Here is a 13,913-nt window from a genome sequence, read left to right as displayed (position 1 = left end):
GCAATCCTCTGGCTACAATTAGATAGGTAGGAATGGAACCTGGCAAAGGGGGAATTGGATAAATATTTCAAAAGAAGAAATTTGCAGGGATATGGGAAAAGATCAGCGGGGGCTGGGGGGTGGGGGGGAGCGCAACAATGGGATTAATTGGAAAGCATTTTCAAAGAGCTGGCACAGGCCCGATGGGCTGAACTACCTCCTTCCATGCTGTGTTATTCTATGTAAAAGATAAACCCATTCAGTTGCCTTATGCTTGTTTGGTTGGAAATAAAAAGGAATGAATAATTATCTGAAGCCCCCAAAAAGATTGTCTAAGTTATGTGTTCTTTTTAACTGCAAACTGAGTTCCTTCTACTCAAATGCACTCTCACAAGAAACACCGTTGAAAGCAATGAATGTAATTGTGGCTTAAATTGCAGCAAAACATCAAAACATGGTTGAAAATGTTTTCTGTTGCAAAAGAGAAGAAAGGTGCCTCGTTCTGCTTGATTTATTCAAAGGATACGGATGTCATTAGAAGGTCAAAGAAAGTGACTGAAAGGTTGGCCAAAGAAGAGGGTTTTTAAATTCTTTGAAAAAGTTTGTAACAATTAGTCCTGAGTAAAAACAGCAGCATCTTGTGAAGAGACTTTGTAATTATCAGGATGTCGAGGCCTCACTTTTCTGTAGTGCCTTTCACAACCTCAGGACATCCCAAAGCACTTCACCACCAATAAAGTACTTTTGCAGTTTTGACTCTGTTGTTGAAGCACTGAGGAAATGCAGCAGTCAATTTGTGCACAGCAAGCTCCCACAAACAGCAATGAGATAATGATCAGATAATCTGCTTTTTAGTGCTTCTGGTTGAAGGATAAACATGAACTCAGGACACTAGGGAGAACTGCCCTGCCCTTTTTTTTAAAAAAACAGTGGCCATGGGATTGTTTATGCTTTAATGAAAGGTTTAATTTTTCACCCAAAAGATGGCACCTGCTGCAGTGCAGCACTCCCTTGGCACGATCAGCCTAGATTTTTGTATTCAATTATCTGGAGTGGTACTTGAACCCACAATCATCTCACTTAGAGACAAGACTCCTATCTACCAAGCTACAGCTCTGTAGGGTGCTGAATAATATTGCTAGCATTTCTTAATTATGGGTGTTGTATCTGAGAGTAATGTCTGTTCTTCTGAGGTGTGGAGACCTGAATGTAGGAGGATGGAACAGTACACCAGACCTCAATGCTCAGGATGCTTTATGGAATGTCAACAATGTACATTGAGCAAGACCACAGCCCATGTGGATTCAGAGGCAATTAGGTGTGCCTCACATTTATCCATACAAAGTGGTTGATGGGGACAATTGAGTGGGTATAATTTTCAAGCATTATTTTAGAAAATTCCAGAAGTCAGATTTTTTTTATTCTTTCATGGGATGTGGGTTGCCCATCCCTAATTGCCCTTGAACTGAGCGCCTTGCTCGGCCATTTCAGAGTGCAGTTAAGAGTCAACCACGTTGCTGTGGGTCTGGAGTCACATGTAGGCCAGACCCCGTAAGGATGGCAGGCTTCCTTCCCAAAAGGACATTAATGAAACAAATAATCAGCTCATCCAAAACTCTGCTGTCTATGTCCTAACTCTCACCAAACACTGTCCATCCATCAACTCCTGTGCTTGTTGACTGACACTTGCTCCCAGTCAAACAACACCTCAATTTTAAAATTTGTTTGCAAATCCCTCCAATTCATGACCCCTCCCTACCTCAATTGATGATTTATGGTCACCACATACCAAGGCTTACTTTTATATCCAGATCTTATTGATTAATTGAGCTTAAGTCACACCAGTTGCTATTTGAACCGATATCCCCAACATGAGCTTGGGTCTCTGAATTACTAACCTCATAACATTACTACTATGCCACCATCTCCCCTTGCCAAGGCAGTCGTGTGTTTTTATCCAGCCATAACTTGGCCTATAACTGGGAGTAACTCTTGCTCGGGGGCAGTGACTAATTGGTGTGCTATAAGGACCTGATCTGCATCCCCCACCTGTTCCCATTATTCAGGACTGATTATATTAGGAGGGCTTGTCTGCTCCTTTGAATTTTATTGCTGTCTAACATGTCTGAATTGATCATATTCTTGTCTCTGAGTTAGAAGGTCCAAATCCTACTCCAGCCCTCGAGTGCATAAATCTGTGCTGATGGTCCACTGTGATAATGAGGGAATGCGGCACTACTGGAGGCACTGTCTTTCAGATGAGACACCAGATCAATGGCCAGTTTGCTCTCTCAGGTGGCCTTAAAATAGCTAGTGTTTTGTCAAAGAGCAGGGGAATTCTCCCTGGTGTTCTGGCCAATATTTATCCCTCAACCAACATCACAAAAAACAGATTATATGCTTATGATGACATGGCTGTTTGTGAGAGGTTACTGTACACAAGTTTGCTGAATTTCCTGCATTGCAACAGTAGCCACTATTCAAGGTTAGCTCATTGGTTTTGAAGTGCTTTGGAACACCCTAAAAGGCACTATGTAAATGCATGCCTATCTTCTTTGATGACTCCAGACCTTGCTGGAGTGGACCGCCATGTTAGATATTGTCCCCCGTCACCCTCCAGCTCAAAATATTTTGCCCTGGGAGCGTGAGTTGATAATAGTGCGGTGAGGGACCTAAGTGAATGACAAAACCAACAGTTGTCTCCTTAACCAATGAGATTTAAAGATTGAGAAAGAAATGATGGGGGAAAAAATCAGATGAATTAGAGTCAAAACAGGGACAGAAACAGAAATAAAGAGAGGGAAAGAAAGATTGGATTGAGAGAAAGAAATAAGTCGGAAAGGAAAATTAATAACCAATTTGAAGTTTGACATTTAAAATATTGCTAAGAAGACTGGAATAGGATTGAACAGTTTCAGTCATTACGTTTCTCACCTGGAGAAAATGATTGGCATTGTATCAATAGTTATCATGTTGTGGGGGGTCCATTATGCTACTAACTATCAGCCCTAACTCTCTGCAGCGCGTTCAATGGGTAATTAATGGGAATCTGCTGCTGTTGCCATGAGACTAATGGCAGAGTGGAGAAAATCGCCCAGTAACGTGTGACGGTTCACAATTCATGCAGAATCTCTTCATCCCCGGAACTTGCTGGTGAATTTGTATCTTGTGTCATTAACACACTATTGTATTTCAACAAGGGCGGAGTAGCAGAGTAGTTATGTTATTGGACTAAAATGATCTGGACAAATGCGTCAACTAGTCCCACCACAGCAGCTGGGGAGTTTAAATTCAGTTAATCAAATAAACCTGGTATTAAAAACCACTATCAGCAATGACGACCATGAACTATTGGGTTGTTGTAAAAACCTAACTGTTTCACTCACTCAGAAAATGCTGGGAAAACCATGGAGAGAAAAACAGAGTTAACGTTTCTAGTCCAATATGACTCTTCATCAGAATTAACGAGAAGTAGAAATGTCACCTGATGGATTTTATAAGAGGGGGTGGAGCAGGTGGAACACGATAGAAGGTGGAAGCTCAGGAGAAAGGGGTCATGGACTCAAGACAAAGGGAGTGCTAATGGTAGTGTTAAAGACTAAAGAAGGTGCTGATAGTGGCATAAAGGTAAGAAAGCAGAACGTGTTAATAGTAGAACAAAAGTTAGTACTCTGTGAAAGCAAAACAAAAACAAGTGAAAGATGACCCTGTGGGGAGGCACGAATGTCCTTTAGAGAAAGAAATCTGCTTTCCTTACCCGGTCTGGCCTACATGTTAATTCGCCATAGTCCACAAGGGACCATACGATTCTCTCTCCATGACAGAGAGACAGTTGGCTATACAAGGGCATCACTCCACATCACGCCTGGGGAAAAGCAAGGAAGCAGGTTTCCATGCACTACCACATGTCAGCTGTGGCTCAGTGGGGAGCACTCTTACCTCTGAGTTACAAGATACTGGGTTCAAGTTCAAGTCTCAGTCCATGGCTTGTGTGCAAAAATCAAGGTTGGTAATCCACTACAGCACCGATGGAGTGCTGCACTACCTAAGGAGCTGGCCTGTATGTGATTCCGATATCACGGCAATGTGGTTGACTCTTAACTCCTCTCTGAATTGGCTGAGCAAGCCACTCAGTTAAAGGTAATTGAGATGAGCCATAGATGCCAGCCTGCCAGTGATACCCATATCTCAGGAGTAAGCCTAAAAAAATTCCCACCTAATGAGTTTTGCTTAATAGATTATTACAGCTAAGATTACTCAACATTTCCTCAGGAAATTTGTGGTAAAGTGGAATACCATGTACCTTTAAGAGAATACAAGTGGACTAACCATGTGACAGTACTGACCAATCACTGTACAGCACGGGATAGTGGTTAACTGTAAGTCTAGAGCTGGAGGTGGTTGTGGGAGCACGCAAGGTCTTAGTGCTTTGCCTTCTGTTGCAATAAACAATCTCAGTTCGTTCTTATGTCAGTCTCTCTCCGTTATTGATAGCGAGCATCAACTAACAAGTGTATATGAAGGCGTGCAATTCGAGTTTACTTGTCTAGTGAATTCACAGACCCAAGACATAAAAAAATTGAACGAGTTGGGTACAATAGAAGTGAGTCCATGATGGAATGAATTACATGCAATCTGTAGAATTAATAGTCTTGGCCCAGCTAGTCTCTTGCTTGATGTTCTTAATTATTTGTCTGCAAACCCACCAATCAGTGCTTGTTTTCTTTCTGCTGTTAAACTCTCTACCCACAAGATGGCAGTATTTATACATTGTTACAGACATCCATCTCAAATCAGCCTGGTAATCAGTGTTAATGAGCTTTGGATTGTAAAACAAATTGAAACTGATCACTAATCCCACTCACGCCAGTAAAAACTAGGTACTCAGCTCAAGTAATTTAAATCAGGGGCTCTCTAAGGTGATGGACGATGTGGAGAGACTTGGAGAAGCTGGGATTGTTCTCCGTAGAGCAGAGAAGGTTAAGGGGAAAGCTAATGCAGGTGTTCAAAGTTATGAAGTGGTTCAAAAGAAAAAGTAAGAAGAAGCCATTTCCAGTGTCAAGAGGGTCAGTAACCAGAGGGTCACAGATTTAAGATAATTTGCAAAAGAAGCAGTGGGGAGATGAGGAGAATTTGTTTACACAGCGAGTTGTTGTGATCTGGAATGTGCTGCCTGAAAGGGCGGTGGAAGCAGGCTCAATAGTAACATTCAAAACAGAATCGGATGAGTAGATGTAAAGGAAAAATATGCTGGGCTCTGGGGAAAGAGTGGAGTGGGGGGTGGTAGGACTAACTGGGTAGCTCTTCCAAAGAGCTGACACAGCCTTGATGGGCCAAATGGTCTCCTTCAGTGCTGTTTGGTTCTGTGATGCTGTAATAAGAGGTGATGTATCCTCAAATGTGATCTTCCTACTCGTCCAACTCAAATTAGAATTTAACTGCAAGGTAAATGGTGAATCTGAACATAATGCTTTACATTATTCCTCCTAACTACACCCGTTTGAAAGGATATTATATTTTATTTTATTGATTATAATCAGACCAATTACCAATATTTACATCTCTTGCAGCAAACGGTTAAGCAGAATGTGTAGGAACAAACACTCTCAAATCAGCTGGTGACAAGTTGTATACTGTATAAAATATTGTTGCAAACCTATTTATAATCGATACTCAGCATTTTCATTATACGCAGGTTAAGTTATGAGTAAATCCTTTGTGTAAAGGAGTATGAAAAGATGTTGCTCACTTTTTACAATCAGTGTATGTTTTACACAAGTTTGGTTGTGGGTAAATTTCGGATGGTGGTGTTCCCCATCCTGCTGTCCAAAGAGTTGGTGGGGAACACATCCCTGCCAAATCTGTTCGCCCCGCAGCCATTTCACCCTCAAACCATCGTTAACTGGCTGGAGGCAGGGCTTTCCCCCTCCCCCCCTCACTCAAAGGGAAATCCCGCCTTAGAGAGCTGCTGGTCAACCTGATGGGCCATCAGCTCTCTAGAAGCTGCTGTGCCTGAAGCTGCAGTGGACAGGACTGGGAGTCATTCTTCAACACCTCTTTGTCCTTTTGTCTATGACATCTTTTGGTTATCTCCACCTATCACTGGCCCTCTATCCAGCTCTTCTTGTCCCACTCCCCCACCCCCCTTAAACCAGCTTATATTTCACCCCTTTTCTATTTTTCCTTAGTTCTGTTGATGAGTCATACGGACTCGAAACGTTAACTGTGTTCCTCTCCGCAGATGCTATCAGACCTGCTGAGCTTTTCCAGGTATTTTTGTTTTTGTTTTGGACAGGACTGGGACTGCTATCAGTCCCTGGAGCCTAAGGTCCCGGCATTCCAGGGACAGGTAGCTTTTGGGACGGTCCCAGGCTGGGAAAGGTAGGCAAGGCCTGAAAGGGTGTCGGTGGAGAGGCTGTTGTGGGGGAGGGAGGTCCTGCACTTATCGGGCGGGGGGTGGACATGCCCAATGTGAAAAGGGAGCTGCTGATGGAGCTACCTCCCACCCGTGGCCTAAGCCCGATTTATTTTTGGGCTTCCCCCATACCCTGGAACTCCTCCAGCCCACCTGAAAATTGAGACTGAGTGGCAATCGGCCCTTAAGTTGTCAATAATTGGCCGCTTAAGGGGCCTTAATTGGGGCAAGGGCAGCCGAGGCCTCGCCTGTCCCAGCGTGAAATGGTGGAGAGGTCAGGGTGGGCCGGAACCCAGCAAGAAGCCTGCCTGAGGAATTTTACTCCCCCCCCCCCCCACCCCCACGCCCCCCCCCCACCCCCAACCCACCACCACCCCCCCCGCCCCACCGCCTCCTACAAACCCGATGGAGGGAGCGAATAAAATTCTGCCCTTTGTCTTGTTTGAATATATTGGGAAGAATAAGGACTCACTGTCCAGACAGTAAAGTTTGTTAAGGTCAAATACTGCAAATTATCGCAGAATCCCATTATATTCTACAACATTGGTGGCTGAAGGTGACCAAAAAAATGTGCATGAGAATAAATACTAGGATGTGTAATTGTATTTTTCCAGTACAATAGCAATGTCTAAGGAAGTCCAAAAAGTGACATCTGGCAGTAATAATTTTCTGATGCTACTGTTCCTGATATTCGAACGTGGAACAAACTAGAAGCAGTGACACGCAGTTTAATTGCCAACACAAAAAAACCCCAGGGCATAAATATAAAGTTATGACTGTTATTTCCAAGTGAGCTATTAATCAGTAATACATTACTTTTGAGTGCCAGAAACGTCAAAAGATTTAGCCTAATTAACACCAGAGTGGCCTTTCCAGATGTAAGGTGGGTCTGTATCTTCAGCGCATGGCACCTATGGGACGATTAGGAGACAATCTCCGAGAGATATACAGAACAATAAATTATATAGATGAGGTAAATTGAATCACTCGTTCAAATTAGACTGCGGAGCTCGTAAAAGATAAATTAAGGGAATGATTTCAGGAAGTTTTCTTCAGAGAAAGTGTTCATCACCATGTGGAAGGGACTTCTGGTTCACATAGTTGAGTCAAAAAAACCCCCCCAAATTTTAAAGAACAGTTGGATACTGTGACCGGGCAACTGTAGACTCGAGTATTCCAATGTCCCCCTGGACTGCTTGTCACATTGTACCCTCCATAAACTTGTGCTCCTGTGAAATTCTGCTACCCGCATCCTATCTTGCACAAAGTTCCATTCACCCATCACTGGATTAAGAAGCCAACTGAACATGTCTGGAAATCCTACTGTGGTGGTTTGAGAAAGTGAATTAAGTTAAAAAAAAAATTAAAGCAGCGTTGGTGTCGGTAAAACTGACCACAAAGGTGTCAGAGTGACATAAAACTCCCAACAGGTTCACTAGTGCCCCTTCGGGCAAGATAGCGTGCTGAGCTAACCTGATCTGGCCCATTTGTGACTCCAGCCCACACCAATGATTCGGAAGTGGCCTAGCAAGCCACTCAGTTAACAACAGCTAGAGATTCATGAATTCATAGAGTCATTACAGCACAGATGGGGGCCATTTGGCCCATCAAGCCCATGAGGGCTCTCTGTGCAGCAACCTGGTCATTCCCAGCCCACTGTTGCCCTGCAAGTTTATTTCCCTGAAACGTCTAGCCAATTTCCTTTTGAAATCACTGGTCTCTTCTACTTCCACCACCCTTGTATGTGGTGAGTTTCAGGTCATTACCACACATTGCATAAAAATGTTCTTCATCACACCCCCCAAGATCTCTTTCCCAATCCGTGTTCCCCTAGTTCTTGTACCTTTGTAAAAATTCTTTCATGGGATGTGGGCATCATTGGCAAGGTCAGCATTTGTTGCCTATCCCTAATTGCCCTTGAACTGAGTGGCTTGTTAGGTCCATTGCAGAGGATGGTTAAGAATCAACCACATTGCTGTGGGTGTGGAGTCCCATGTAGGCCAGACCAGGTAAGGATGGCAGATTTCCTTCCCTAAAGGGCATTAATGAACCAGATGGGTTTTTACAACAACTGATTATAGTTTCATGGTCATCATCACTTTATATTCCAGATCTATTAATTGAATTTAAATTCTGTCAGTGCTGAGGTGGGATTTGAACTCTTGTGCCTAGTGCACTAGCCTGGGCCTCTGGATGGCTAGTCCATGACATTACCAATATGCCACCATCCCCCCCTCCCATCAGCTCCTGGGAAGAGCTCTTCTTTGTTTGCCTTATCCAAACCTCCCATAATCTTTGTACTCCTCTGTCAAATGTCCCCTCAATCCCCTTTGGGGAACAACCCCACTTTCTCCAGCCTGAACCTCATAATTAAATTCTCTCATTCCTGGAACCATTCAACAACAAAGGCAAAATACCGTGAGTGCTGGAACTCTGAAATGAACGTGATCATTTTTAAAAATGGGCCTTGTTTACTGCAGTGATTGGCTTTCTTTCGCAAATCATTTCCTGATTTAATTTAACTGGCCACAAATTTATCATGAATTGAGCAGTTTTCAACCAACAAGGTCACAGTCGGTCAATTCAGCGACTGATTGAAAGAGATGAGAGACTAACCTCAGCCACCTATCCATCACAAAGCTTTTGATTAGATATTCAAATTCACACAGTAACTGGGATGAAACCATACTCACAATATCAAGACTAATTTAGGCTGGAATTAGGTTTGCCAAGCCCTGACTCTTAAAAGGTTCCTGCACATAATTGAATTAAAACTCCTGCAGGACTCAGCTATGGGTTTGTCTCCACGTAATATTGATGATCCAAAAATAAATCGCAAATGGGCAGACAGTATATGTCAGCAAAGATCAAAAATAATTAGCCGTGAGCTAATTGAGAATTACAAAGCAGAAATTTATCTTGTCAATTAAGTATCGGCAGGCTCAATAAATAGAATAATACGAACATACATATTAGGGAATTAGTCGCAGGAGTGAGGCCACTCAGCCCCTTGAGGCTGCTCCACCATTCCATAAAACCATGGCTGATCTGATTGTAACCTCAACTCCACATTCCTGCCCACCCCCGATAACCTTTCACCCCCTTGCTTATCAAGAATCTATCTAAGATAAAAGCAAAATACTGCGGATGCTGGAAATCTGAAACAAAAACAAAAATAGCTGGAAAAACCCAGCAGGTCTGACAGCATTTGCGGAGAGGGACACAGTTAACGTTTCGAGTCCTTATGACTCTTCAACAGAACTAAGGAAATATAGAAATGCGGTGAAATATAAGCTATCTAAACCTGCCTTAAAAATATTCAAAGACTCTGCTTCCACTGCCTTTTCAGGAAGAGTTCCAAAGACTCACCACCTTCAGACAGAAAAGTTTCTCCTCATCGATGTCTTAACTGCACGACCCCTTATTTTTCAACAGTGACCCCCTAGTTCTAGATTCTCCCACAAGAGGAACCATCCTCTCCATGTCAGGATCTTTTATGTTTCAATTACTCTTATTCTTACTCTTCTAAATTCCGGTGGATACAAGCCTAGTCTGTCCAACCTTTCCTCATAAGACAACCTGCCCATTCCAGATATTAGTCTGGTAAACCTTCAGTGAACTGCTTCCAGTGCATTTACATCCTTCTTTAAATAAGGAGACCAGCGCTGTACACGGTACCCCAGGGGTGATGACAAGAAATTGTTGAACTTGGGGTTCAGAGCGATTGATGTATGAACTGCTTCTGCTTGTGAGGTTGATCTGTGTGTCCAGGAACTTAAAAATTTTTCATCTGTCAGCCCCTACACTGGCTCCCAGTACAGCAGCCCCTCCATTCTAAAATTCTCCTCCTTGTTTACAAATCCCTCGCTGGGCTCACTGCGCCTTGGAATCACTGTCAGCAGCTCTGTGCAACACGTCTTAGGCAGGATACATTGGCCCTGGAAGGAGTGCAGTGTAGAATCACCACAATAGTACCTGGATTCCAGGGTTTAAATTACGGGGAAAGATTTCACAAACTGGGGTGGAATTTGGAAGGCTAATGGTTGGATTGATCGAAGTTTTCAATATTTTAAGGGGTACAGATAGAGAGAAACGATTTCCGCTGATTGGGTTTCCGTCAGAGTAAATAAAGAGGAACTGTGGTCAGAACTGAGGATCTCAGGGGATTTCAGGGCTGGAGGAGGTTGAGTCCGCTTCTGATCTGATGTTCGCACTTGCTGTACCCAACAGGAGTCGGCAGGTTATGAACAGCAGTGGGAATCCCTCCCCTGGCTAATGCAATGAAAAAAAGACTTACGTGTTTACAACAGTTTACACGAGCACTGGACCCCTCAAAGCACTTTATAGCCAATCAAATACTATTTTTTTGAAGTATAGCCACTGCTGTAATGTATGAAACACTGAAGCTAATTTGCGCACAGCAAGCTCCCACAAACAGCAATGTGATAATGACCAGATTATCTGTTTTTTTGTGATGTTGGTTCAGGGTTAAATACCGACCCAGGACACCAGGGAGAACTTGCCTGCCCTTGTTCGAAATTGTTCCATGGGGTCTTTTACATCCACCCTCAAGTAGGCAGATGGGGTCTCACTTTAACGTCTCATCCCATGGACAGCACCTCTAACAACGCCGGACTCTATGAATACAGCACAAGAGCTTCAGCCTAGGTTTTTGTACTCAAGCCCCCAAGAGTAGGGCTTGAACCCAGAAACCTTGCCGCTCAGATACAGGAGTGCTGCCACTGAGCGACAGCTGACGCTGAATGAACAGTCAGACCTTTACCATCGCTGGGGCCATGACCCATGGACTGAGCTGGGGATTTCTTGATCTGTGTTGATCAGAGGCAATAAAACTGCACAAATTCCCAAGAGAAATGAGGCAGCTCTATAAACGTTCTTAATGAATATTTTGTTTGTACAGAATGCATGTTTGAGTGCCTTGTTTCTTTGAACGATATTATCTGTATGTCAAACCTTGTCAGATTGAACATATACCACTTATCTTACATCACAGAGTTTCTTTTTCCGGTTCACACAATAGAGAGCAGGAAATGCAGTTGTATCCTGATATATACAAAGTTGAGATGCCAACTGGAGTCAGATTTATGTTAAGATAATTTCTTCGCAATGACAACAACGTGTTGGAATTTTATCCTTGAGATGTATTCTTGTTTAAAAACTGTAACTGGTGCATTTTTATTATTACAGCGAAATACAAATTGGAGATACTCAAAATAAATGCTGAAATATCAGAAACAAACTTTTAAAAGAATTATTATATTTAAAAGCTGGAGCTTTTTTTATCAGATTGGTAAAAAAAAGGACATGTTAGTACGAAAATAGTTTTCCACAGAGGGAAATGTTGTGCAGCTGTAGTTATGACTTAGTACACCATTAAAATCCCAGTTACATCCCATTAGCAAGGCATAACATTTTCCTGGGGTCTTTAACAGAGCTGTTACAGTGTAAAAGGGGAAGATCTCGTCAGTGGTTTCTAAAATTTGCCATTCACGGGGTCCTCAACAGCTCACCCTCTGGAGAAAACTTTTTTTAAAATCTTGTCTAACCTGCATGAATCACCCTAACACTTTGGTACACAGGCCTTCATTTCAGTTGAAGATTGACCAACATGGATAAAGTATCAGTTAGGATGTTTTGAGGTACTGTTGGACACTATGAAAGCAATTTTATTCAAACCTGCCTGGTTGAAAATCCAAAAGGATTAGGTGGAACACTGGTTTTACATCTATATATTTATCGGTTTGCTGCATGTCTTAGATATCTGATTTATGCAGAGATGACTCTAGTTCTCAATCTACAACAGGTTTATTACAGTACTTTAAAATATCTTAGCAATTACAGGATTTTTGCACACATGCTCTCAGCCCATATTCCAGAACCTTCTGTCTGGTGTCAGTTACTTAGCTCTCTAGCTCCACGGACTGGCTTAAGCCATCAAGTACAGTTAACAGTACTTGAAAGTATAAGTGAACAGACTAAGAAAATCAAACATGGATCAAGCAAATCATTGAACACCACACACCCAGTGTTACTCATTGGCTTTAACGGACAGTGAAATCAGAAGTGAGGAAGGCGTATAAAACCAACATTGCAAGTTATCATATCAGTTTCCCGACTGGCTATAATTATCCACATGATATTAAAACCTATTGACCTGTGGGTAGCAGTTGGTAGCACTCTTATCTCTGAATTATAAAGCTCCGGGTTCAAATTCCACTCTGTAACTTGAGCAGAAAATATTCCAGTGAAGCATCAAAGGGGCTGCAGACTTTCAGATAAGATATTAAACAGAGGCCCCATCTGCCCTCCCAGATAGATGGAAAAAGAGTGCCGGAGTTTTCCCTGGTGTCTTGGCCAATATTTAACCCTTAAACAAGATCACAAAAAAACAAATTATCTGGTCATGGTCAAACTGCTGTTGGTGGGAGCTTGCTGTATTTAAATTGGCTGCTGGCTTCTGACATTACAACAGTGACTGCACTTCAAGGAGAACTTCATTGGCTGTAAAGTGCTTTGAGAAATCAGATGGTTGTGCAATTAAGCACCATATAAATGCACATCTTTCTTTTTGCCATATTTACAAACTGGAAGACAATCAGAGCAGTGGCCTATTCTAGCCGGTGTCAGTACCAGAATGTACACAGGAGTCAACGTGTTGCATTTATACTGAGGGCAAAGGTTAATCCTTGGTGAATTCAGAAAGCTGTGTTAACATACTGATGGATTAAACTGGTACAGTTCTATTTCCCTGTTACAGCAGCACAGGGGGTTAACATTGCACTGGAGGAAGGCACTTGGCAAATACTCATTCACGTGCTGTATGAACTAGTTTTCCAATTGCATGACTTTAGGCCGGGGGGGCCTTTGCTTAGTTGTGAAGTGAGAGTAACATGTCAACAGTTGTTTATTTGACTATTGTAGAAAACTGAACAGAACTGTGTAAAGCTGTAAAGGTTTGTTCCTGTTTCTCCACTGTGTTTTTATATGAGCTGTTCATTATCCAGCGAGAGTGCCTGTTTATGTTCCTTTGGGTGCGTGTGGCCACTCTGGTAGGAAAATGGCAACAATGTGAAAACATATGTGACATGGAAACAGGAAGGAGCCATTCAGCCCTTCAAGTCTGTTCTGCCAGTCAATTATATCATGGCTGATCTCCACCTTGACTCCACCTACCTGCCGTGGTTCCATAAACCTTATTCCCCTTACTCAACACAAATCTATCAGTGGCAGTTCTGAAATTTTCAATTGACCCCACAGACTCAACAGCTTTTTTGGGGGATGTTTTCAAGATTTCCAAGACCCTTTGCGTGAAGAAGTGCTTCCTGACATCACCCCTGATTGACCTGGCTCTCATTTTCTTCGGAAAATTTGTTAGTTGTGTATGGAAGGAAAGACTTACAAAATTTCATTCAATACAATGATTGAATATTCTGCCAAATCTGAAGTCTTGCTTCCGTCCTGCCCTGTACTGAAATGTGAGTACTGCTGCTAACAGCGA

The sequence above is a fragment of the Carcharodon carcharias genome, chromosome 11 (genome assembly GCF_017639515.1).
Source record: "Carcharodon carcharias isolate sCarCar2 chromosome 11, sCarCar2.pri, whole genome shotgun sequence".
Taxonomy (NCBI): Eukaryota; Metazoa; Chordata; class Chondrichthyes; order Lamniformes; family Lamnidae; genus Carcharodon; species Carcharodon carcharias.
This window is presented reverse-complemented; position numbering follows the sequence as displayed.